Genomic DNA, 22,158 nt, shown 5'->3' on the forward strand with positions numbered 1-22,158 from the left:
GCTTCTGACCCTGAGAAAAGTGTTGTAGGTGGATCCTTCATGCCACATCCAGCCTTAAGCTGTGTATTGCTGTCAGCAGATTAATTTGCCATAGTTTCTAATTTTCCCATGTGTTTCATTTTCCTTGTAGCTTCATTTTTTTTTTCCTCCCAGAAGCTTCAAGAAGCAGCACCTATCTGCTGGGAGCAAGGTTTCTACTCTTTGCAGGACACACACCTAGTACCAGGCTGCAAATCTTATTATGTACATGATTTCTGATTTTCACAATCACTCTGCAGAGATATTTTCTATTCTCCCCATCACACAGTTGGACAGACTGAGGATGAATTTGTCCAAGGCCAGATGGCTAGTAAGTGGCAGAGCAGAATTTGAACCCAGGAATGTCTGGCCCCAAAGTCTGTTTCTTCAAAAATACCAAAACCAAAACAACAAACCCATTGCCATCCAGTCAATTCCAACTATAGCGACCCTATAGGACAGAGGAGAGCTGCCCTATAGGGTACTCAAGGCTGTAGTCTTTACAGAAGCAGACTACCCATCTTTCTTCCCAGGAGCAGCTGGTGGGCTCAAACCACTGAGCTTTCAGTTATCAGCCAGGCACCTTAACCACTGTACTATCAGGGCTCCTTTTCCAAAACACCAGAGGGCATCTAGTTGGCCATGCTCCAATCTTATTCTGAACTGGTGCATAGTTGGAAGGAAGACATTAAGGTTGCTTCATTCATGGAAGAAATGAGAATATAATTGTTAAAAAAAAAACAGAGACAAAACCAAATTTACCCATGTTAGTCACTTGATAGTACATTTATACGTCTATAAAATGAATATATAGTATCTGGTTTTAAAAGACTCAGCTCAAAAACCATATAAAATGTCAATCAATATAATTTTTTTTAAATAAATGCAAATAATTGGAATTAGGTAGATCAGATGGTCCACATTGACCCACCTTTCAGAAGCCCCATCTACTTTATCGGAAACGTAATCACACATACAGAAGAGAAGGGCTTAAACCTTACAACGACACAGCATAAAAGGACAGAGATGAAGATCATTAATGATTTTAATTATTTTAAGGCCCATTACGATTAGAGAAATATCAAAGCACCCACGGTGTTAAGGGTTGATTACTACAGCATTTTAGGTTTACTAGTTCATACCTTTAGATCACAGCAAGTTATTAGCAGTGAAGGGGTGAACCCTCTTAAAAGGATTTTATTTCAATGATAGGGTGTTATGGACAAGACAATCTAAGTTAAAAAAAAAATTAGTAGCAAGCGCTAGTTGAGTTAATCAGTTAAAGACAAACTGTGCCCTTGGGAAGCTAAATGAAAAAGCAACGGTAAGCTTACAGAACTTAGCTCGTACAATTTGCCTTGAAGGCGGAAGATTGGTTCCCTGAAATAGCAAAGAATTATATGCTTTAGTTCAGAAAAAAAAGTTTTTAAAGAAAACTCTGTTATTACCTCTTTTCCTTTCAAAACAATGGGGGAAAAAGCTAGAGCACAGGTTTCGATTTGTTTAATAATTGTACCTCTGATTTAAAAAAAGAAACAACTATAAAATCATCATTGTTTTGACTTGAAAAGAAATAACAATGCAAATACTCATTATTATCACAGAAAACCTAAAAGAAACAGCAAACTGCCGGAGTTAACGCAATCTCTGCAGAGCGCTGTTAGTCGGAGGCAGCCGGTCAGCCCAGAACACAAAAGCTCAGAGGATCAGGTCTTCATAGGAGTTATGTCTTCATTAGCCAGCAGGAATTTGGTGGCAGAGATTAAGGCCAACAACCACCTTCCTTATGAGCTGTCCCTTCACTGTTACCAAGCTGTGCAAATGTGTGAACTAGTCAGCGGCACCACAAAGCTCATGCGACTACTCACCGTATTTTAACCTTGAACTGTTTCGTGGATTCAAGGTTAAATCAAATTTAGGGGTAATGTAAGCAGGCAAAACAGGACACAAGGAGCCAAATTTGACAAGCAGAGCAAGTAGCGGAAAAGTTACTTGAAATAAATCAATATGGTTAACTGCATAAGATAGCGACAAAAAAAAAAAGCAATTCATTCCAAAAAAAAACCTCTAAAAGCAAAACAAAAAAAGCTGCATTTCAAGCCCAATTTGCACATGATTAATTTGCATTTAAAAAACAGTCAGGCAAGCGATTTAGTTCCAGTTGCCTGGAGCATGCATCACTGATTCTCTCGTAGGATTCCTACCTGATTTCCGATTGTGTTTTTCTTGTGAACCTGACTGCTCCTCTGCTGAGCACTAAGAAAAGCAAAGGAAAGCAGCACTGAAGAAACACGTAAGATTGTTTTCTGAACAAGTAACAGATTCTAAAACACACAGGCTTTAAAAGTAAATCAATCAACAACTGAGGCAGTGCTAAAATAAATACAGGTCAGCTTAGCTCTGGAAGTAAAATCAACTCAGTTGAACTTCTAGTGGCAATGAACAATCACGAACCAAAATATAAGATAACCCACAGGAGGAAAAGCTGTGTTAACAACAATTTGAGTCAAGGTGAGTACTGGTGAAGTCCCAGGGGCATACAGGGTCGTTGTGATAAAAATTCATGGTTAGTCTTTATTAAGCATATACCATGTTCTAGGAGTTTTACAGATAGGAGTGTTTGAATTCTCACAGCAATCCCAGCTACTATTATTCTGACTTTTCAGATGGGGAGACTGAATCATAAGCTAAGTGGCTTTCCCAAAGTCACTCAGCTAACAAGTGGTGGTACTCAGTAGTCTGGCTCCATATTCCAGACTCTGTGATATTATCCAATTTCACTGCTTTAAATTCCACTAAGTTCTGACTACTCCCTTAGGACATCTCCAGCCTGGACGTGTCTCCCAGACCCTACACTCATCTGTGTTCCTGATAACTCAACACCTCCACTCGCACATCTAATAAGTCACAACGGAAGGCCTGATCTCCTCCCTAACATCTGCTCCTGGCACAATCCTTCGCTTTTCCCTGAGTGGCAATTCCAGACTGCCAAATGCTCAGGCCAAAGACCCTGACGCCTCTTTTCTCTCACACCTACATCCGATCATCAGCAAAAGCTGTTGGCTCTATTTTCTTAAAATGTATTTAAAGTTCAACCATCTTTTTACCACTTCCATTGTTACCACCTTGGTCCAAGCCACCATCATCTCTCACCTGGACTGTTGTGATCACTTCCTCTGTGCTTCCACGCTTGTCCCCCTAAAGGCTATTCTCAACACAGAAGCCAGAGAGATTCTTGTAAAAAGGAGACCATGTCGCCTGTTTGCTAAACCCTCCAATGCCACACGCTATCCTTCCCCTTGTGGTAAAAGCCAAAGTCCTAAAAACGGACTATGAGGCCCCACTCTACCTATGCCTGCCTTGCTGCTCTTTGACTCATCTCCTCCTTCCCACCTCGCTCACTGGGGAGGTGCAGCCACACTGGTCTCCTTGCTCTTTTCTGAACCCACAAGGCACACCATTCCCCCACATATCTGCATGGCTCTCTTTACCCTCTCCTAAAAGCTTTTACTCAAATTTATGTTTTCAGCGAGGCCTACCCTGACCCACCTATTTAAAACTGTATTCCTCCCCATCTTCAGCACTCCCGTCCCTTTACTGTATTTCTCTCTGTGTCTTTTCCACCTTCAAACATACTATCAAAGCCAGGTGCTGTTGAGTCGACGCTGACTCGTGGCAATCCCATGTATGTCTGAGTAGAACTATGCCCCATAGGGTTTTTTCAGCAGTTCATTTTTCGGAAGAAGGTCATCAGTCCTTTCTTCTGAGGTGCCTCTGGGTGGACTCGAACCTCCAACCTTTGGGTTAGCAGGCAAGTGCGTTACTGTCTGCATCATCCATGCTGCACACAGACTATATGGTTTACTTATTTATCACATTTCTTGTCTGTCTCCATTGGACTGTAAGCTCCTTGTGAGCAGGGGTTTTTGTCTGTTTTGTTCACTGCTGTGTCCTCAGAGTCTAGAAAGTACCCAACACATAGTCGGCTTCAATAAATCTCTGTTGAATGAAAAACCCAATGAGGCCGATGTCCTTATAGGCTCCATTTTACACATGAGCACAGAGGGGTAAAGAGCTGGATATGACCCTAACAATTTAACCCCAGAGCCCACACTTTTGGGGTCTACATTACTCTTAAATGAAAGCCCCTCATAAGGACTTCAGAACTGAGTGTATTAACTGATTTTATTGTCCTGCTGTAAGGTTTACATATACACACACGCACACACACATATTCAAAAATTTTATCATGGCTTCAGTAAGAACTGTGGAAAAGGCTATTAAAAACATGTTGGTGGTAATCACCATGGACATTAAAGAATGGTAAGATTATCAAAAACAATCCCGAAGAAACAGTGCACCAGAAATCAGAAAATGTGAATCTCAGTTTTACTAAGTAGACATGTGAATTTGGATATCTTTTTACCATGTTTTTCTTGTCACTAAAAAAAAAAAGGAAGGAGGGGTAGAAAACTGGAACAGAAAATTGTTAAAGCTGCCCCTGGTCTAAAATCATGCATTGTAACATTTAGAAGGCACTTTAAAGTGATATTCCCTGTGAGAAAGGCATACAGAATCAGAGGTTCATATTCAAAATTAATTGAAGTTCATTAAAGATAAACATGTGGTACCTTTGTAAAACTTCCATGAACTGTCTTATGCTGAATGAACACTGAAATTCTAATGGAAGGAACATATTGTTTTGCCTTAACTAAAACTTTTAAAGTTTTTTTTTTTTAAATAATATTTTATTGTATTTTTGGTGAAAGTTTACATAGAAAAAAGGTCCCCATTCAACAATTCCTACAGAAATTGTTCAGTGACACTGGTTATATTCCTCCCATTGTGTCAACATTCTCATTATTTCCTTTCTGGTTGTTTAAAGTTCCCATCCGAATAATAATTTGATTTAGCAAGCTCCTTAACCTCCCTGAGCAAGCTTCTTGATAAGTACAAGGGGAGTAAAATGCACCTTACTGAGCTGTCAGGAAAAATGAAGTTCTGACATATACAAGGAAAAAAAATGAAGGCTTTTTGGTTGATCCATGAGTAACACCTAAAAATACAGAAAGCGTTCTCATCCTTTTCTGTATTTGTAAGAGAAATCATGTATAAGAAAACACAACTCATTTTGGTTATTATTTGGTTATTACTCTAGCAATACCCAACTGTTTAACCGGTTCTTTAATGGCTTATGGAATCTGTTTTGGAGATTGATGGAATAGTCTAAAATGAGGAAAACGTAGATTAAAGACATCAGTCAACTGTTTAAAATGATGGAAAGTTATGGTTCAGCAGCACGTTAGAAATCAACGCCACACAGAACGGTTGTTTAAAACAGCAGACTTCTGTAATCCCGTCGGGTGCTAAAGCTGCTTCCCTCCCTCTGAAACTCAGGAGAAACTACGCACTATATTCAACTGAACGTGGGGGCAGGTGGGCGAGGAAAGGCCGAGCGTGCTTGGTCACTGAAGACATTTTGTGTGCATTTTCTAATTTACTAATTTCAACTTTTCTTTCTCATTTTATGTTATCTTTCTAGTTTTTACCTTCAGTGTTTAATTCCCTTAATCACTGTAAAATTCATCTCTCTTCATCCGTCTCTATAATCCAAATCTACATTACCCATGTTTTTGCAGGTGAAAGCAGTGAAATTCACATCTGTTAGTGACCACGGATCCAACGCACCCACACTGCCCTCTGGCTGCCCACGATCCCCTAGTGACTTAGTGTCTTAAGCACTACTCTTCCTAGTGTTTCAAATCTTTGCCGTACTTTCTTCTTCCCCTAAATGTCACCTTTCCAGGCCCTCCAAGCTTTCCTTTCTTCCAGGAATAAATGGAGAAAATACTACTATAACGTGATCCTGCCTTCTTTATGAGTTATGGTTATCTCTTCCAAGCATTTGTGTTTTAGGTTTTGTGTTTTTTTTAAAAGAGGAAATGCCTTAGAATAAAGCACTGACTAATGGTGACAACTTGAAAACTATGAGAGGCCTACAAGTGTTTACTTTGGAGTAAACAAACTATTGGAGGTCCTTGAAATCACCTAAAGGAAAAGAAGCTAAAGATAAAGCAAAAGGCACAGGGATTGTTGGTGACTCCTTGTACCACCTGAGGCAAAAAGTGTGGCCTAAATGGACCTCTGTCTCTCAGCTGTAAAGGCTGTGTGTGTGCGTGCACGCACTTGTGCACACGCGCGCATTCAGGTGTGTGTGCGCGTGTGAGCGAGAGAGACAGACAGGAGGGGGAGCAGACCGCACTAGCTGTTTCCTAGGCACCTAAACCCATTGCCATCGGCTCAATTCCGACTTACAGCGACCCTACAGGACAGAGTAGAACTGCCCTGTAGGTTTCCAAGAAATGGCTGGTGGAGTCCAACTGCCCATCTTTTGGTTAGCAGCTGAACTCTTAACCACTGCACCACCAGGGCTCCTTAGGTACCAAAAAAAAAAAAGGAAAAAAAAAAAAAAAAAGCAAAGCCCATTGCCCTCAAGTTGATTTCGATTCATAGAGACCCCAGTAGCTCCAATATTCCTTGAGATGTAAAGTTACTCTCAGGAGCTTGTGAGCTTGGCTAGATGAAGGAATGTCCACTGGCGAGTTTCCATCTACTCCCAAGGCATATTTAGGATCTACCACTTACAAGAATATGCAGGAAGAAAAACAGATTTACTTTACAAGCCAAACTGAAATATAAATATTAGAACAAATACTAAATTATCTTTACTTTTCACCTTAAAATAATCTTTTTTGCAGCAACTGACTCCATAAAAGCAAAGATACTCGTGCTAATGACTTATTTAGGTATTTGAAGTTACTTCGTAAGCAACAATAAAAAAAAGAAGCCTAGTTAAAAAACATCTTTTATCATCATTCTTCTGTATGTGATGTTACTGAGCTAAAAAATTTTCAAAATACTTATGTAAGAAGGTGTTCATGGGAAAACATGTAAGAACTTAATTTGAGGCCTTGAACGTATTCTGGGTTGTAAGTACTTAAGTGGTTATCTCTGGAATATTATAAAACATATCTATGTGTAACATTTGAATCTGAAATAATTCAATACTTTTGAGCACCACCTCTCTGAAGGTACTTTGTAGAAGACAGAACATGAATAAGGTATGGTCATTGTCATCAGAGTCTACAATTTAGTTAGTACAAGTGATCAGATAAATACACAAAACACACACACACAAGAGATTAAGCTCTCAGGAATACATATATGAGGACATAATAGAAAGCAAAAAAGAAAATGTGCTGTTTCAAATGTGGGACAAAATGATCCCATATCTTATTACTTATGTAGGTATAAACACTGTGTGTTTGTTGTTGTTAATTGTGTAAGTTCCTGCTACATGCAAGTCCCTAAAGAAAGCTTTGCCGGTACACTAACCCACATAAGGCATGATTCCTGAGCCCAGACATAAGGACTTTAAAACTATAGAACAAGTGGTTTAAATTTTTTTTGTAAAAATAAGAGCACATTAGAAAACATTGAAAGGAGAAAAAAAAAGTTGTTACCCTTAGTTCAAATTTTTTTCTGCATATTCTCTTCAGTCCTTGTCCATGTGCGTACACAATAAAAGATTCAAAGAAGAAAAGAGTGCCACAAGGAGATTTATGATCATTTGTCAAATAAATCCTATGCATAATAATTGTTCTGAAAGTCCAGAAACAAGAAAGATTATTTTGGTCTGATATGACCTGATATTTTTCTAGAAGATTTAGAAGATACAAGCTTAACAGAGGAAGACAACCAACATTCGCTTTTCAAGTGAATAACAGAGTAAAGTGAGGAGGTAAAGAGAGGAGGTGTGCAGGGTAGCTGTGAAAAGTAAAACTATTATGGCAAAGTTATATAATCCTGGGCTTGGATTTGGAAATAACCTTAAAAGCCATCTAGTAAAACTGTTTGTTTGGGTCAATTTGGGAGAATTTGGCCATTACAATGGAGGCAAGAGAAAGTATTCAAAGTTTCTAAGCAAGCAAATGGCATGGTCAAAGCAGTGTTTTAGTAGAACTTACCTCCCTGAAATGGGCAGTATTGACTCTGAAGTGAGGAAGACTGGAAGCGGTCAGCCCAGCCTCCCTTCTCCCTGACTGCTGGAGTCCTGCCCAACTTCAAGTCCAGTCAAGCACTATTTCTGGTAACACCTCCAGTTATCTCTCCTTTCACAAATTCCCAAAGCCCTTGGCTTGTGCCTGCATTATGTGAACAAGATTATGTATAGTCAGGTATCTAGCTCCTCTCCAAAACTGAACAACGGCTGCATTAATCTTGGCCTCTCCCTCTCTATCCACTGACATCACCTAGTTTATGGGAGTTTCCCATGAGATGTTTATGGAATTATATTCATGCCAGGATTATTTGTAACCAGACCATCAATGTTGATCTGCAATAGGAAATTTAAATAATTGGAAGGAGCATGTCACAGGCATGAGCTGTAAGGTATGGTTCCTTTGTTGTTGTTGTCGTTAGGTGCCGTCAAGCCAGTTCTGACTCATAGCAAGCCTATGTACAACAGAATGAAACACTGCCCAGTCCTGTGCCATCCTCACAATCCTTGCTATGTTTGAGCCCACTGTTGTGGCCACTGTGTCACTCTATCTCTCTCTTTTTCGCTGACCCTCTACTTTTCCAAGCATGCTGTCCTTCTCCAGGGACTGATCCCTCCTGATAACATGTCCAAAGTATGTGAGATGAAGTATCACCATCCTTGCTTCTAAGGAGTATTCTGGCTGTACTTCTTTCAAGACAGATTTATTCATTCTTCTGGCAGTCCATAGTATATTCCATATTCTTTGCCAACCTCATAAATTAAAAGGCATCAATTCTTATTTGGTCTCCCTTATTCATTCTCCAGCTTTTTCACACATATGAGGAGACTGAAAATATCATGGCTTGGGTCAGGCACACTTAGTCCTTAAAGTGACATCTTTGCTTTTTAACACTTTAAAGAGGTCTTTTGCATCAGATTTGCCCAGTGCAATATGTCCTTTGATTTCTAGACTGCTGCTTCCATGGCTGTTGATTGTGGATCCAAGTAAAATGAAATCCTTGACAACTTCAATCTTTTCTGCATTTATCATGATGTTGCTTATTGGTCCAGCTGTGAGGATTTTTGTTTTCTTTATGTTGAGGTGTAATCCATCCTGAAGGCTGTGATCTTTGACCTTCATCAGTAAGTGCTTCAAGTCCTCTTCACTTTCAGCAAATAAGGTTGTGTCATCTGCATATGGCAGGTTGTTAGTGAGTCTTCCTCCAATCTTGATGCCAAGTTCTTCTTCATATAGTGCAGCTTCTCAGATTATGTGTTCAGCATACAGATTGAATAAGTATGATGAAAAGATACAACCCTGATGCATGCCTTTCCTGACTTTAAACCACGCAGAATCCCCTTGTTCTGTTTGAACGGCTGCCTCTTGGTCTAAGTATAGGTTCCTCATGAGCACAGTTAAGTGTCCTAGAATCTCCATTCTTCAGGTAAGAAGGGCCCTTTCATGGAGGACACAGGACAATCAGCTAGATTCATCATACTCGAGTTGTGCTGTCCAATACAGTAGCTGGTAGCCACATGGGGCTATTTAAATCTAAAATTCGATTAGTTAAAATTCAGTAAAATTAATAATTCATTTCCTCCATGTCTCTGGTCACATTACAAGTGCTCAGTAGCTTCGTGTGACTAGTGGCTACTGCACAGCTCAAATTATACAGTATGTCCATCGTCACGGGACGTTCTACTACACAGCTCAGACTATATAATACCTCCATCACCATGGGAAATTCTGCTGCACAGCTCAGATTATACAATATCTCCACCGTCATGAGAAGTTCTACTGCACAGCTCGGACTATACAATATCTCCATCATCATGGGAAGTTCTATTGTGCAGCTCAGACTATACAATATCTCCACCGTCATGAGAAGTTCCACTGCACAGCTCAGACTATACAATACCTCCATCGTCATGGTAAATTCTACTGCACAGCTCAGACTACACAATATCTCCATCATCATGGGAAGTTCTGCTGTGCAGCTCAGACTATACAGTATCTCCACCGTCATGAGAAGTTCTACCGGGCAGCTCAGATTATACACTATGTCCATCATCGTGGGAAGTTTTACGAGGCAGCTCAGATTATACAGTATGTCCATTGTCATGGGAAATTCTACCAGGCAGCTCAGATTATACAGTATGTCCATCATCACGGAAAGTTCTGCCACACAGCTCAGACTATACAATATCTCCATCGTCATGAGAAGTTCTACGGTGCAGCTCAGATTATATAATATCGCCATCGTCGTGGGAAGTTCTACCACACAGCTCAGATTATACAGTATGTCCCTCGTCATGGGAAGTTCTCCTGCGTGTGCAGCACTGCTCTACACCAAAGAAGCTCTTTTAGAAAGTTCTATTATGTTACCCTGAAGAAAGACTATGAACACTTCCTGAGAATTCCAAGGGTACAACTTATCAGATGGAAGCCGCCCTTGCCCAACCAGATTGAAGCCAGGGGGAGAAGAAAACTACATGACGTCAAGCCCCCTACAGAAACCTGAGTGAAGTCTCAGGCTAAATGTTACCCTAGAAAATCCTGCAAAACTTGGGGACCCATAAAAAAAAAGGATGACTTATTTCTCAAGATTCATTGTAAGAGTGAAGATAAAGTTCAGAATAATAGTTCTGATGATCAAAGAGGAAAGTGGAAGTTCACTCTTTAAAATGGTTCTTGGAACACTGGAATTTGTAAATTATTTGAATAGGCGATATTAATGTTGTTGCTCAACCCTGTATCTACCTGATAACTATCGCAGTAAGGAACCAAGCATTATTTTCTGAATTTGCACAGAAAAGCATAAAAAGATCTTTTTATGGTCCCATACCTAGGTTATTTGATTCTAGGACAGAACATTCTCACATAAAAATAGGAACTAGAAACACTATTATAATAGAACACAGCGAAGTACCAGAGAAAAGCAAAAGAATGTAAAAGGAAAGACCAAGGACTAGTCTGGAATTTGGCGCCAAGGTTCACATATACTGCCTTTGGTAAAATGGCAACAGAGGCATTCCAGAGGATCAGGAAAGAGATATAATGAATGTTACGACCCATGGAATTTTCATGGTGCTCAAATGACAAGAACTGAAATCTGCAGACTGTATCATTGCAACTGTGAGAAAACAGGTGTTGAAACCTACTCAGCAGATTAAAAAACAAACAGACCTTGGTCTGCTGCATATAGCATAAAGAGATTGCTTTAATGGTCTGTTTCTGAAGCCCGTCTTTTTCTGAAACCACTGGAGAGCACAAATCTCAGTAAGTCAGAGGCACGTTGTGGCCATGGACAAATGAAGAAGAGCACGAACATCTGAAAGCTCACTTCCCGAGGCATTCGGCTAACAAGCTTGCCTTTCTATTCAGGCAGCAGGATTTCTTGAGAAGGAGAAATGAGAGAAGAAACAACTGAACTAGCTTTTATTTTCTTAAATAACAAAAACTAGCTAGATTGCATTTAAAAAACAGAATTTACGGTTTTTTTTTTTCTTCCAACAGGAAACAATGAAAAATCAAAACCCATAAATCAAAAGGAAGGTTATTCTTTTTTCTGACCTACTGAAGTTTTAGGTTCAGAAACTACATTATAGTTAAAAATCAAGCTTTTATAAGGAAATTCCAAACCAGGAAATTCCAAAGCAAGCCTACAGCAGAGCTTACTTGGCCACATTACACGTGGTACGTGTTTTACGGTCCGTGTTTAACAAACAGCTGGGAGATGGAAAAAAAAAAAAAGTTCCACATATTCCACATGGCAGAATAAATTCTATAGCAGAAAGAAGAATTTTGAAATGTCTTAAACACTGCTCTGAAAGTTAATTTTCCATTAATCTAATTTTAGCAATTTGTTTCTTTTTCTTTTGAGAGGAAAAAGTCATCTCAGTAGAAAGAAACTCACATGTGCAAAATACTATGTACATCACCATCCTATAAATCTGAGAGCCAGTTCACCCCCTTTTGGCAACTGTCTCAAAATCTCATGAAAAAAAGTGCTTAGTTTCCTCAAATCCAAACCTTAATTTCTATCTTTGGAGCTTAAAAATACTTACATAATTGTCTTCAAATATGGCTTGACTTTTCTTCCTTGATGGAAACAGCATTCCTGCCAATTTTATAATTTAGAGCTACAACCAGATTTTTTTCATTTTTAAAACACAAAAAGTACCGCAACCCCTCAAAGTGATTTTGAAATGAACATTTCTTCAACTTCATAATTATTCCACGGCACGCTGAAATGTACTCCAACTCAGTATATGAGTAGAAAGAACGTTTACCTCTGAGTCTTGTTCCAAAATATTACATTTGAAGATAATGACATTATCAACTAAAAAAAAAAAAAACCCAATGGCAATCACACTTCAGCCATTATAAATTCCATTACAAAGTAAAATAGTGCATCTAGTAATCAAAATCCTGTGTGTGTATATGACACAGTCTCGCTTTTACAGACTAAACCACAGTTTTCAAAGCATTTTTACACAATTTCATTTATTTGATCCTCTGACCATCCTGAAAGGTATACAAGACAAGAATTATTATTCCATTTTCTGGATAAGTAAACTGAGATACAGAAAGCCTAAGTGACCTGCCAAACTCAAAGTTGATCAGTAGGGAAACTCGTAAAAATAACCGGGACTGCTGCCTCCCAGACCAGTCCTTTAAAGGACATTCAGATATGCAGTTTAAATCTGATGAGAAATATGCAAAGTTGCTGGATTTCTAGGGCAGTCTCAACAATGCTTTTTTTCCCCAACATCACAAAGGTGTAGTAGTCTACCTTCAAACAAAAACTAAACCTGTTACCTTCGAGTCAATTCCAATTCATAGCAACCCTATAGGACAGAGCAGACCTGCCTCACAGGGTTTCCAAAGCTGGAAACCTTTACAGAAGCAGACTGCCACTTCTTCGTTCTGAAGAGGGGCTGGTGGGTTCGAACTGCTGACACTTTCGGTTAGCAGCTGAGTGCTTTAAGCAATGCATCAGCAGAGCTCCTGCAGTAGTTTATCTTACCGCTGGAAAATGGGAGCGGTCACTTGGATTACATGGACTGCATGAAAAGGCTGTGTTTAGAAGTATTTGAATTTATAAAATTATATACCTTTGAAAACCTAGAAATCAATATGATAATGTAGTCCAACAACTTCTGAAGTAGAAAATATTCAAATTTACTAGGGAAGAAAAATTTGAACCATCTGTCTTTTAAAAAAAAATTAAAAGGGTAATCTAGAAAAAAAAATGTTTCAAGAAAAGTGGGTGGTGGGATTTAAACTGTAGCTCTGGCCACATCACAAAAAACTTACAGCTTAAATCTTCCCAAACTGATCGCCGCCTTCTCCACATGCCCCCCTGAATGAGGTACCACAAGGCCGCACTGCAGTGTTCTTTCCACTTCTAAGTTACCATGCCAGCTCTACATCTGCATTTGTTACCTTTTAATAAGAACTTAACTGACATTTGTTATCAATAAAAAATCAACATTAAAGGCAGCATTCCTGTTGTTTGAAACGACACAAGGGTTTGTTTGTTTTAGAAACTCCTGAAAGGGCGAGTGAGATAAATGGAGAGTCAGTTTAAATTTCTACATGTGCTTCTCTATACTGTTCAAATATTAAGTAAACCCCTAAAAGGCAAAAACATTTTTTTCTTTTTCTTTCTTCTCCCCGACCCCTACTTTCCCACCCCCCAGCTCACAGCAACTGGAGTTGAGCTTGGCACGGGCCACATGGAGTTCAGACCATGGTGGGAGCCAGCAGAAATTCTCAGATCCACCTCGCAGGCCTAGGGACACAGAGGCAGATTAGAGTCTCAGTTTCTTCCACTGGTGACTTTGCAGAAGAAAATGAGCAGCAGAGATGGTGAGAGTCATGGGGGCAAGAAGAGAAAGGCGGCAGGTCTCTGTGAAATGCCTGTGCAAGAAACACCTGTCTAGAAGGTGGGATGGGCAGTGTGGCTAGGAAGACAACTAGACAAGGGAACTTACTTATCACTGTGTTCTAACAGTTTATATGTGTGTCACAGGCAGGAAAAGATTGAGCAAATGAACCTAGCACACAGTAGTAATAGCCAATGGATGCGAAATACCCATACGCTGTTGTTAGGCCGTCACAACTACATGCCAGTAAGAGTGGCACAATGTTCTGTTGAATAAGAAGGCCTTTTCTTCCCGAAACATGCATCTAAGTTCCTCGGGCCACTGTTGAGTTTCTTCTTCTAACACTTTGGTTTGCTTCTTCTAGGTCAGGATATAACTAAATAGATTAGTTTTACATTTTGATGCATTTTATTTGTCCCTGCTCTTGAATACACAATTCAAGTAAATGTACATTTGGAAACCCTGGTGGTGTAGTGCTTAAGAAATATAGTTGCCAACCAAATGGTCGGCAGTTTGAATCCACCAGGTGCTCCTCGGAAACCCTATGGGGCAGTTCTACTCCGTCTTATAGGGTCACTATGAGTCCGAATCAACTTGATGGCCATGAGGTTTTTTGTTGTTGTTGTTTATATTTTATATAATTGAAGTTGGAACCACTTACATGCCGTAAATACATTTGAGAGTTAGAATCAAGGTTCTTCAAAAGTAAACAAAAACTGGTTTTATTTAAGGGCAGGAGAAATCAGGGTCTTGAAAACGTCACATGGTGAATAACCAACCCTGAATAAGCTAATGTCTACATGGCCACATCTATGAGGAATTACAGTATATACACAAGTACATATAAAGCATGTATCACCTCATATGCATGCGAAAGCTGGACAATGAACAAGGAAGACCAGAGAAGAGCTGATGCCTTTGAATCATGGTGTTGGCAAAGAATACTGAATATACCACGGACTGCCAGAAGAAAGAACAAGTCTGTCTTGGAAGAAGCACAGCCAGAATGCTCCCTGGAAGTGAGGATGGTGAGACTTCGTCTCATGTACTTTGGATGTGTTATCAGGAGGGATCAGTCCCTGGAGGAGGACATCATGCTTGGTAAAGTAGAAGGTCAGTGAAAAAGTGGAAGACCCTCAAAGAGATGGATTGACACAGTGGCTGCAACAATGGGCTCAAGCATAGCACTGATTATGAGCGTGACACAGGACCAGGCAGTGCTTTGTTCTGTTGTAATAGGGTTGGTGAGCTGGAACCGACTCAATGGCACTCAACAACAACAACCACAACATATAAAGCATATACACTTTATAGAAAAGAGACTGTTCATTCCACAAGATTACACCTAAATTCGAAAGGGAGTGTTGAAAAAGAAAATAGGCCTCTACATTTTGATTTAGGGAAGTTGAGATCACTTGTATCCTGTGAATTGCACTTGATATTTCAAATTTATGTAAGAAATTGTCCCCAAACAAATGTTAAATGTGCATCTGTTACTGCACATTTATGGGAGTTCAAGTACAAACTGCAGATCATCGTCCCAAAACAACGAGTGTCTAAGACACCTAAGATTTCACATGCTGTGTGATAAAGGAGCCAGTCACTTTATCGAGAGAACAGTGAATACCCCTGCCACATGACCATGAGGCTCAGGCTCCCTAAGGAGGAAGACTGGGGCTAATCTTAACACAGACTGCACTCTCAAGTGGTAGGGGTGTAGTGGAAATTTGCAATGTGTTTTCTATACAAAACAGGAAGGAGGAATGCGTATGACAATCAAACGTCTCACGTACTTTGCGAAGCCGATGAAGTCTTCGTGGTTGGTGTTGATGTAGGAGACTTGGATGTCAATCAATAGCAGTACCTATAAGTTAAAGAGAAACACTGCACTGAACGCTCATATTAAAAATCTCACACAGTAAACTGAGTAATTGCCTGCAAATTATTTATCTCCATTTAATTTTATAAAAAGAATGTTTCAATTAGAATGAAAAGTTGCATTACTTTTTTATTCATTAGACCGTCTTAATTATTTTACTCTAAATTCAGAAATTAATTACAAATCTACATGAAAAGTATGAGTACCACATGAGAACAGCACTACAACTTACAGACATGGACTACTTGCTAACTTAACACAGGTGCCATAATTTTTCTGTTCCTCTAAAATGTAGGGATAATGTTCAAAAGAAGGGCAAGAGTGTAAAAGAAGACATGTGGCAAGAATTAGCAATATCATCTCTTGTTTTTCCTCTCAATCCTTTTCTCTCTCTTTAAGATCCTTCTAGGCAAGCAAGTGAAGCATCTCACCAACCAACTCCAAAAAATAACATACAAATAAACAGAAAGACTTTTTGAGGTCAATAAGCTTGATGATCAAATCAATTAAAATGCCTGCTTCGGTCAGGACTCTGCTGAAAAATTGCCTCAGAGGGCTCTTCCCTGCCCATTCTATCTCAGTTAGCACTCTTGTTACTTTATTTTTATTCTCTTATCCTGCCTTATTTCCTTTGTAGCACTTACCACTAGCTGACATAGTAGGTTTTTACGTAGTAGGTATGTACGGACCTCACCTGCTCTATCTACTGCCATATCCTCAGTACCTACAACAGTGCCTGGCACATCACGTGCATTCAATCAAGATTTGAGAAGGGATAAATTGAATGCATGTTCCAGGCAACACAAAAATATTATAATCGTAACATACTTATAAAGTAGAAGATGCAGAAGGTCCCTCTTTAACGGGGAGACAATGAGCCTGAGGGAGAATGACAGAGGAATGAGCAACCAGAGACTGTGAGAAAAAGAGGGTTTTGTTCCAGAGATATTCAAAACTGAGTTCCACTCCCTGTAAGTTTCCTTTTGTTCTCCCCACTGAGCCACTTCTTTTGCTAGGATGCTGAGACTTGTCCATGGGGGACAAAGCTTAAGAATCATAACAAAGAACCCCTGAGTGAGGAGGAGAGAAGTGGGATGCAGACCCCAAATTCTCATAAAAAGACCAGACTTAATGTTGTGACTGAGACTAGAAGGACCCCGGAGGTCGTGGTCCCCAGATCCTCTGTTAGCCCAAGACAGGAACCATTTCTAAAGCTAACTCTTCAGACAGGGATTGGACTAGACTATGGGATAGACAATGATCCTGGTGAAGAATGAGCTTCTTGGATCGAGTAGACACATGAGACTATATTGGCATCTCCTATCTGAAGGGGAGATGAAAGGGTAGAGAGGGTCAGAAGCTGGCTGAATGGAGTTGAAAAGAAATAGAGGGAAGGAGTGTGCTGCCTCAATAGGGGGAGAGCAATTAGGAGTATATAGCAAGGTGTTCATAAATTTTTGTATGAGAGTCCAACTTGATTTGTAAACTTTCACTTAAAGCAAAATAAAAATTAAATAAATAAAAAAGAATCCCTGCCTCAATACCTCCATAACTCTGTACTTGGACTTTGCAACATAAAAATAGTCATCAAAGTCATCAAAAGTTCATTCAACAAATATTTACTGTCTCCCTTCATTGATGTTAACTTTTTTTCTTTGGCCAGAGGAGAAAACAACTTCATCTATAACAAGATATTACTCAAAATCAAGGTCTGCTCTTTGAGAAACAGGCAAAGGTAAGAGTCTCATAGTAACCCTACATGACAGAATAGAGCTTCCCCACAGAGTTTCCAAGTAGCACCTAGTGGATTTGAACTGCCGACCTTTTGGTTAGCAGCTGTAGCTCTTAACCACTACACCCATCTGGGTTTCCAAAGGTAAGAGTGGTAATGGCAAAGTCTCTTTCTCTTTGCTCTATTTATAAACTAAGGAAGTGGTAACGAGGGGACCAGGCATATAATACAAATTGGGTATTATAAATAGGTAACGCAAGGAGACAAGGTGGCACAACCGGTTAAGTGGTAGGCTGCTAATCAAAAGGTTGGTGATTCGAACCCACCCACAGACTCCATGGGGGAAAGATCTGGCAATCTGTTCCCATAAAGATTACAGCCTAGGAAATCTTACGGGGCAACTGTACTCTGTCACATGGAGTCTTTATGAGTGGAATCCACTCGATGGCGCCTAACAACAACAACAAATAGGTAATGCAGTCAGAGATGAAAGAGAGTGGTGAGTATTACGGCAAACAGAAGAACGTGGGCACCACCTAAAGAAAGACACGTGGACATATTTCAAAAGAAAAAGTAATTCAGGAGTCTCTGGGTGGTACAAACTCCTAAAAGCCAAGGTATTCAAGGTAACAGCTTCATAAACTTTTTCCACATGATGCTACGTGGTGGGCATTTCCTCAGGAAAGTCTTCCCTGATCCTCACCCCCTACCATCACCTAAGACCAGTCTGGATCATATTATTATTCTTACACAGCCTATATATCATAATTATATCTTATATATTATATTCACCCATGGCACCCTATACTGTTCATTTGTGGCATTACCACAAATGTAATTAATTATTTATCTAATTCTTTGTTCGATGGAACACCCAGGTGGTGTAGTAGTTAAGTGCTATGGCTGTAAACCAAAGGGTCAGCAGTTCAAATCCACCAGGCACTCCTTGGGAACTCTATGGGGCAGTTGTACTCTGTCCTACAGGGTCTCTATGAGTTGGAATCAACTTAACAGCACTGAGTTTGGTCGATGTTTCTCTTCACTCCAAGACTGTAAACCCCATGGAAGCAGAGCTTATGTCTGTCTTATTCATCATTTTATCTCCAGAATTTAGCAAGATGCATATAATAAAAAAAAAAAAAAGTGGCTAATAAATACTTGTGGCTGTAAATTTATTAACTACCTACCAACTTTGAACAACACTTTGCTTTAAAGGGAGCAGTTTATTTCTATATAATTAGTATAGGGCCACTTTACCGTTTCGCAGTACCCAACGCTATGGGATCTGAGGATTTGCTTTTGTGGCTAATCTCACCTGGTCATCCGACCAAATCTTGCTGTCAGTCACAAGAGGAACTGATAAAAAGGATAGAATGAATCATCCCAATGGATTATTCCACCCCTGCAACCAAAAATAAAGTCAAGGTGCAGGGGCTATTGGGTCAATAGCATCATACTTTTATGAGACAGTTTCATATTATCAGATACAGTTTTCTGTTTTATCTCTTAAAAAAGACGGACTGAAGAGTTAGGAGGAGTGATCATTATTGGATTATCTGTGGTGTTGCATGTACTCTTCCCACAATAAGGCCAGATTCTGTGGAATGTTATACTCCCAAAGCCACTTGGCTAGAAGTTTTACCAATAAACTATGATATTTAAGCACAAATAAAGTGTTGCCACTATAAGCAGGCAAAATATCTGCATAGTTCTCTGCAATGCCAAAGGTTGTCATGAATGTCTTGGATGTTCATACACATTAACTTGGACTGCAGTATATGAAAAAAATGGAAAAGAAGTAAAGATACAGCTGTTCTCATTCTTATTCCTGGAAACCGAAGAGTCTGTGTTCATCCTAGGAAAAGAGCCAGGTCACATGTAAGGGAAGAAAAGGGAAAGAGCACATTTTTTCTCTCTTTTTAAAAAATTTCTCAGAGTTTCTTACTGCTTTTTTTCACCTAAGTTTACTATTCAGTTCAAGAAAAATAAAGCTATCCCCGGAAGCAGTGATCTACCATAAAGTCAACCACATTGACATGCAATTACATGCATGAAGTACCTGGAATAGAACACAGCATACACAGATGTTCAAAAAAAACACTGCTTAAGAAAAAAGCTTGAGAGATGGAGCCAGCAGGGCACCCTAGACAGATGCATCGTGCCATCCTTCTGCAGCAAAAACCCAAAAAACTAAGTAAAACAGATACAAATGTCAAGCCTGGAACTCTAAGCATCTAAGATCAAGCACCGAATGGAAGAAGAAACTGAAGAAAAATAGTGAATGAGGAGAGATACGAGCAGAGGTCCCCTGCCAACTAACATGGCGCAACGTCGCCATCTTGGAGCACAGCCAGCAACAACCCTGGAGAGGGAGTACGGGAAGGCAACTTCACAGAGCTCCCAACAGGAGACAGAGCACCCAGCAACAAGATAAACACACTTCCCTACCACTCACCCTCTGCCCAGTACAACACCTCCATCCTTTCCCAATGGGCCATGCTGCACTGCCTTGGCTAGAGAATACTAGCCCACCACAAGCACGGGTCTACCCCCTCTCACCTGTTGGCTCCTGCAACACCATTTTTTTTTCCATTTCTTCCTTTTCTTTCTCCCTCCCACCTAGACCCATACCCCACCTCTACGCCTTCCCACCAGGCCACGCTGCTCCACTGCAGGTAGAGAACCACTGGTCCATCACTGTCCTGGGTTCCTTCCACCTCCACCCACTGGCGCCTGCCATGCCATTTTTTTTCCCCCCTTTTTCCCCTTTCTTCATTTTCTTTCTCCTTCCTACCTGGCCCCAAACACCATCTCTACCACTTCCCACCAGGCCAAGCCCTATTGCCACAGGTAGAGAGCCACGAGCCAGCTGCCACCATGGTTCCCACCCACCCCTACCGGCTCCTACCTGCCCCTACTTGGCCCATCCACCAGCGCCCACAGCATCATTTTTCTTCCTATCTTCCTTTTCTTTCTCCCGTCCACCGAACCCTGTACGCATCACTGTGGCTAAAGAGCCACTGGACCACCACTGCCCTGGGTCCCCACAACCCCCCCAACCAGTTCCCACCATGACATTTTTTTTCTTTTCCTCTTTCTACCTTTTCTCTCTCCTGCCAACCTATCCCTCAACACTAACTTTATCCCTTCCAAAAGGGCCAAACAGCACTGCTACAGCTAGAGAGCAGCTGGCTGGCCACATTCTACCACCCACCTCTTCCCCTTCCTGTCAGCCCCCAGGTCCACCCTGTACCCACTGGTCAGCGATCCCTCTTTTTACTTTCTCTTTCTTTTCTTTTATTTCTTCCCCTCACCTAGCCCCATATGCCACCTCTTGTTCCTACCAGCCCTTGCCAGGTCACCATGGCTACAGAATCCCCAGGTCATGCTCCCCACAGCATCAGGCCCACACTGCCCTCCCCTCCAGCCACTTGACCAGTTGCTGAATGCAGGGAAGTGAGCCCATGCTATGCCCATCTGACATCTCTGCCTATCTGGTGTGGGGCTGTGAATGCTACCACACCACTGGACCAACAATCAGGATGCAGATAGTGCCAACTCAGTCCATCCTCAGCCACATCACCAAACTGGTGTACAGTGAATCAGGCTCACTCTGCCTGCTCTTGTCCTGCCCACCTGGACAAGATGGTAAGAGCTATTCTGCCCACAGAGAAGCCCACAGGAAAGCGTGCCTGGCCCAACCGCCCTGACATATCAAAACAAAACAAAGAAGCAGGGAGAAACAAACTAACATACAATCAACAAATACACAAAATAAGATCATAATGTCTCAGAGGCAGCTGATAATATCAAAACATAAAAAAGAAGGATAAGATGGATGCGACAAGTGACCAAAATAAAGAATCAGACAACCTTCTGGTAGAAGATAAGACAGTGGAACTACCTGATATGGAATTCAAAAGGCTAATATGTAGGGCTCCCTGAAAGGTTGGAAAAGAGATTAAGGAAAACACAAATTCAAGGAAAAAATAGATGAAATCATGGAAAACACAGAAAAAAACAAATGAAAACATAGCAAAAATCAGGTAAAACACAAACAAAGCAATGTAAGAATTCAGGGAAATTGTCATGGATTGAATTGTGTCCCCCCAAAATATGTGTCAACTTGGTTAGGCCATGATACACAGTATTGTGTGGTTGTTCTCCATTTTACGACTGTAATTTTATGTTAAAGAGGATTAAGGTGGGATTGTAACACCCTTACCCAGGTCACATTCCTGATCCAATATAGCAGGAGTTTCCCTGGGGTGTGGCTTGTACCACCTTTTATCTCTCAAGAGATAAAAAGTAAAGGGAAGTGAGCAGGGGGCAGGGGGGGACATCAAACCGCCAAGAAAGCAGGACTGAGAGGAAAGCGTGTCCTTTGGACCTGGGGTCCCTGTGCAGAGAAGCTCCTAGTCCAGGGGAAGATTGATGAGAAGGACCTTTCTCCAGAGCCGACAGAGAGAAAAAGCCTTCCCCTGGAGCTGACGCCCTGAAATTGGACTTCTAGCCTACTAAAAAAAAATTAAATTTCTCTTTGCTAAAGCCATCCACTTGTGGTATTTCTGTTATAGTAGCACTAGATGACTAAGA

At 40.6% G+C, this 22,158-nt stretch overlaps 1 long non-coding RNA gene across 1 annotated transcript in view; it reads right to left on the reverse strand.

The window, feature by feature from the left end:
• Positions 1–2,221: 2,221 nt before the first annotated feature.
• The window catches only part of LOC135230830 (uncharacterized), a 38,166-nt gene continuing 18,229 nt past the window's right edge, over positions 2,222–22,158 (reverse strand). Inside the window, exons 2-3 of the long non-coding RNA XR_010321602.1 lie at positions 15,745–15,815; positions 2,222–2,274 (exon numbers count right to left, since the gene is read on the reverse strand). This is a non-coding gene — a long non-coding RNA (uncharacterized LOC135230830). The remainder of the gene's footprint in view (positions 2,275–15,744; positions 15,816–22,158) is intronic.

This window comes from Loxodonta africana, chromosome 3 (assembly GCF_030014295.1).
Source record: "Loxodonta africana isolate mLoxAfr1 chromosome 3, mLoxAfr1.hap2, whole genome shotgun sequence".
In the NCBI taxonomy this organism is placed as follows: domain Eukaryota; kingdom Metazoa; phylum Chordata; class Mammalia; order Proboscidea; family Elephantidae; genus Loxodonta; species Loxodonta africana.